The sequence below is a fragment of the Chlorocebus sabaeus genome, chromosome 2 (genome assembly GCF_047675955.1).
Source record: "Chlorocebus sabaeus isolate Y175 chromosome 2, mChlSab1.0.hap1, whole genome shotgun sequence".
Classification (NCBI taxonomy): domain Eukaryota; kingdom Metazoa; phylum Chordata; class Mammalia; order Primates; family Cercopithecidae; genus Chlorocebus; species Chlorocebus sabaeus.
In genome coordinates this window covers 66,457,382-66,462,577 of record NC_132905.1, presented here as the reverse complement: position 1 = coordinate 66,462,577, position 5,196 = coordinate 66,457,382, and the positions used below count along the sequence as shown (strand labels likewise).

The 5,196-nt window shown below is 52.1% G+C and overlaps 1 long non-coding RNA gene across 1 annotated transcript; it reads left to right on the top strand.

The window, feature by feature from the left end:
* The first annotated feature begins 1,487 nt into the window (after window positions 1–1,487).
* Window positions 1,488–4,413, top strand: LOC119622629 (uncharacterized). Its single transcript, XR_005239237.2, has 3 exons — window positions 1,488–1,806; window positions 3,130–3,251; window positions 4,019–4,413. It is a non-coding gene; the product is annotated as an uncharacterized lncRNA (long non-coding RNA).
* The last annotated feature ends 783 nt before the right edge of the window (window positions 4,414–5,196 follow it).

Genomic DNA, 5,196 nt, shown 5'->3' with positions numbered 1-5,196 from the left:
TCTGAAGTCTGCGGGATGACCCTTCTGCAGAGCAGCAAGGCACTGACAGAGATTTCCCCAAAACTCACAAAAAAAGGTTTTCAAAGTCAGGGATCGTGTCCTGAGGACACTACACATCAACCCAACTCCTCAAGGTGCTGCCTCCCTTACAGAATCGGATCCCTAAACCCGGGCACCTCAAGGTACCGCGCCTCCTCCCAGCCCTAGAGCTTCTTCCAGCTGTTCCGCGCCTGGCTCCAAGTCCCACCCCTGCTGCCTGCCTGTCCCTTGGCCTCTTTCCTAGGCTCCCTTCCCTGTGAATGCCCTTGCTTGGGATCCCCTAAGGCTCTGTGACTGGAGAGGTCCAGGCCCCAGAGTCCCAGAGGGCACCACCTCAGAAGCCCTCGCTGCATAGCTGGAGAGGAGGTGGCTGTCCCTTAGCCAGGTTCGGCCCCAGCTGCACTTCAGGGGGACAACCTGATGCCCACCTGCGGGGGGACAGATGCGGCCAGCGGCGGCCACCAACACGTCCCTCAGACACAGACGCTGCCGGGCAAGCCGAGCCAGCCAGGGGCGACAAGGGAGGGACAGCCAGGCGACTGTCATTATGCACGCCCTGTCTGTGAGGGGCAGCTGGACTCAGCTGCGGCCACAGTCAGCGCCTCACAGAGCAGCGCCGAGCGGTGCAACCTCAGCAGGGGGTCAGGAAGTCTCTGGAAGCCGGTCGCACCACTTGGGCCAGGCGTTGCCAGAGTCAATCCGTCGGTGTCAGCGGGCTCAGCAGAGATGGGGTCAAGCAGCTGATGGGCCGCAGGGACCTTGTGGTCCGTCAGACACAGACCGTCGCGGCCGGTCACACAGCTCGCCAAGCACAGATGGAGGCTGGTCAGGCAGAGGCAGTTAGGCCGTGCCGGTCAGACGCAGCCCGTCAGGCCCAGGTGTCGGTGGTCGGGCAAGAGCAGCCAACCAGCCAGCCAGTCAACCAGCCAGTCAACCAGCCAGTCAACCAGTCAGCCAGTCAGCCAGTCAACCAGCCAGTCAACCAGCCAGTCAGCCAGTCAGCCAGTCAGCCAGTCAGCCAGTCAGCTAGTCAGCCAGTCAGCCAGTCAGCCAGTCAGCTAGTCAGCCAGTCAGCCAGTCAGCTAGTCAGCCATTCAGTCAGTCAGTCAGTCAGTCAGTCAGTCAGCCAGCCAGCCAGCTGCGGTCAGGCTGACAGATCCAGCAGTCTTGGTCTGTCAGGCACCCATGAAATCTGCGTTCAGTCAGACGGAACTAGACACACTCGTATTATCAGGCGGTGGCGGCACCTGTGGTCAGTCAGGAACAGTCGCTGGGTCAGAGGCGGCACGTCAGGCACAGAGGGCCAGACCAGGGCCTCTCTTGCGGCAGAGGGTTGCTGGGGGCGTGGCTTCGTTCGGGGCTCGTTCCAGGGCCGGGCTTCGTTCTGGGCGGAGCGTTGGCTGGAGGCGGGGCCTCGTCCGGGCTGGGCCTGCCTCCCCTACCAGCAGCCTTCGGGCGTTGCCATGGCGGCCGCGGCCCAATTCCAGACTGCCGGTGGGTCCAAGGACTCGGGGCCCTTCCCGCGATGGCCCTCCCCCGGGCGCCCCAGCGCCTGCCAAGTGGAGGTGCTGGCCCTGGGGCCGACTCTCTAGAAGCGGCCAGTGGGTTCGGCGAACTGCGCCCCGCACAGCAGCAGGGTCCCCCCGCTGCGGAGTCGGCACTTTCTCATCCTCTTGCTCAGGCGGGCATGATTAGGGGGCTGGGAAGGAGGACTCACGGAAGGCGACGCAGCAAGAAGTGACAGCGACGCAGACCCAGCAGGGTCAGGTGAGGAGAGAACAGCCATGCAGTGATGTGATTAGGGGAATCTGGCGCAACAATGTCAAGGCGAGCACTCACCTTGTGCCCAGCCCTGTTATGAAAGGTTTATATACAGTATTTCACCCGAGCCTCATAATTTTGCTTAGGGATTCAATGATGATTCCCTTTTTACAGATGAGGAAACCAATCACAAAGGGTTTGGTGATTTGCCCAGGATCGGGGCAGTGAGGTGCGGGAGCTGGATTGGAACCCAAGCAGTCCAACTCCTGATATGTTGGCATGTGGACCCTCAACCCATCCTCTGTTCTCTCCTTGTGACCTCCCGAAGGCTCAGCACGAGTCCCCTTCAGCAGACCTTCAGGACATCCAGCCCTGTGCTGGGTCCCGAGGCGGGAGGGTCCTCCAGGAGTTTCTTCCTGGAAGGCTCAGAATAAGGGGCCATCAGAGCCAAGAACCTGGTCAAACCAGAGGACAAACAATGGGTTTGCCTTGCAGCATTTAGAAGAAGGGGAAGACTGTGAGATCAGAGAAGCCAGGGCCAAGAAGCCACTGGAAAACTGTGTGGGCTGTCACCGGGGAACCCCAGGAGTATTACAGCTTCAAGTCCAAAAGTCTATGATCAAGTTCTAGCAGTGTGAACCAAAGTTAGGAACATCATGGATCATAAACTCAAATGCCTACCAGGGACAGAAAGGAAATGAAAATCATGGAAACAAAAAAAATCAGGCTGGGTGCAGTGGCTCATGCCTGTAATCTCAGTACTTTGGGAGGCTGAGGTAGGTGGATCATTTGAGGTCAGGAGTTCAAGACCAGCCTGGCCAACATGGTGAAAGCCCATCTCTACTAAAAACACAAAAACTAGCCAGGTATAGTGGTGGCTGCCTGAAATCCCAGCTACTCAGGAGGCCAAGGCAGGAGAATCACCTTGAGCCTGGGAGGCAGAGGTTGCAGTGGGTTGCAATTGCACCACTGCACTCCAGCCTGGGCAACAGAGTGAAACTCCCTCTCAAAAAAAAAAAAAAAAAAAAAAATCAAATGCCAGGTCAGCAAACCTGCCCCATCTCTGGGGGGCATCTGCCTCTCTGCTTCTGCTGACTGTGCTTTCAGACACCCACTGCCTCTAGTCTTCTAGTTAGGCAAAGTTGGCTAAGTCAGTTGACATCAAGTCTCAGTTTCTCCATCTGAGAAGGAAACGTTTGGCTTTATCTCACACATTTTATGGGGATCAAATGTTATTGTATGTAGAAAATATTTTGTGAAGTGTAACAAACTATAAAATGGAGGGGGAGGAGAATGTGACTGATCATTTGTTGTGCATCTGTTTCACAGTCTGCAGGAATTCTGACAGCATTCCTCTGAGTCAGAGATAGTGTCCTCTTGTACAGATGAAGAGATAACCTTCAAGGAATATGTTGACTTAACCGAAGTCACAAGCTTGCCAGAGTTAGAAGGTAAAACTCTCTGACCTCTAAGACCAGTCTCTTACACTGTTTGGCAGAGTGTGGCTTAGGTCCCACCAATGCAGGGCAGGTGATCCCAATTGGGGCTTAGCCCAGGAGGGTTCTTGACTTGAAAGAATTCAAGGGAAGCCAGTGGTGTCAGACAGTAACTTTTATTGAAGTGACAGTGTTCAGCAGCAGCAGACGTACTGCTCCTTGTGGAGCAGGGCTACCCCACAGGCAGTGTGCCCAGAGTAGCAGCTCAAACGCAGTTCTGCAGTCATACTTATACCCACTTTTATTTACATGCAAATTCAGGGACAGATTATGCAGAAATTTCTAGGAAAAAGGTGGTAACTTCTTAGTCTTGGGTCACTACCATGGAAAGGGCAGTAACCTCTGAGTGTTACCATGGGAATGGTAAACAGACATGGCACAATGGTGGGTGTGTCTTATGGAAAGCTTCTTCTACCCCATCCCTGCTTTAGCTAGTCCTCAATTTGGTCCAGTGTCTGAACCCCACCTCCAGAGTCGAGTCCTGCCTCCTACCTCACTAGTGGTCATACTAAGATGACTTCAGGTGGAATCCAGATGAACATTTTTTGAAAATAGGTTATAGTTTTTACTTTCAATTATAGAGCCGGCTTACTCATACTATGAAAGTCCTACATTTCACACAGCCAGGGTGTAGTAGGCTGAATAATGGCCACCCAAATATATCAAGTCCTAATCTCTGGAAACTGTAAACATTACTTTATTTGAGAAAATAATTTTTGCAGATGTGATTAAGAATGTTGAGATGAGGATATCACTGAGGATTGGCCAAGTGGGCCCTAAATACCATCACACATATCCTTATAAGAGAGAGGGAAAGGAAGATTAGACCAACACACACAGAAGAAGAGGAAGCAATGTGACCGTGGAGGCAGAGATTGATGTGGCCACAAGCCAAGGATTGTTGGCAGCCACCAAAAGTTGGAAGAGGCAGACGGATTCTTCCCTAGAGCATCTGGAGGGAATACAGCCCTGCCAACACATTGACTTCAGCCCAGTGAAACTCATGTTGAATTTATGGCCTCCAGAACTATGAGAGAATAAATTTCTGTTGTTTTAAGCTACCAGGCTTGTAGTAATTTGTTTTGGCACCCACAGGAAACAAATAAATGGATCTACATGACTTCAAAATTCATGCCTCTTTTTTTTCCCTTTTTATTATTTATTTATTTATTTTGAGACAGAGTCTTGCTCTGTCACCCAGGCTGGAGTGCAGTGGTGCGATCTCGGCTCACTGCAACCTCTGCCTCATGGATTCAAGCAGTTCTCATGCCTCAGCCTTCCAAGTAGCTGGGATTACAGGCATGTGCCACCACACCTGGCTAATTTTTGTATTTTCAGTAGAGATGGGGTTTCACCATGTTGGTCTCGAACTCCCAACCTCAGGTGGTCCACCCACCTTGCCTCCCAAAGTACTGGGATTACAGGCATGAGCCACCGTGCCCAGCCTTCTCTCTTTTTAAAATAAACTTATTATATTAAAATAATTTTACATTTACAGAAAAAAAATTGTAGGTCTTTGATTTAGAGTACAGAAATTTCCCATTGTGTTAGGGCTCACCAGAGAAACAGAACCAATAGGGTGTGTGCGTGTATAAAAGATATTATAAAGAATTGGCTTACCTAATTATGATGGCCAGCAAGCCCGAATCCCACAGTGTGGGCCCACAGGCTGATGACCCAGGAGAGCCAATGGTGCAGTTTGAAGGCAGCCTGCTGGAGAATTCCATCTTGCTCAGGGAGGCCAGTCTTTCTGTTTTATTCAGGCCTTCGACTGATAAAATGAGGCCCGCCCACACCCCGGAGGTGGCTTTACCCCAAGTTCAACCATTTAAATGCTAATCTCTCCCAAAACCACCCTCCATGGTGACACATGAACTTAACCATCATACTCAAAAGTACA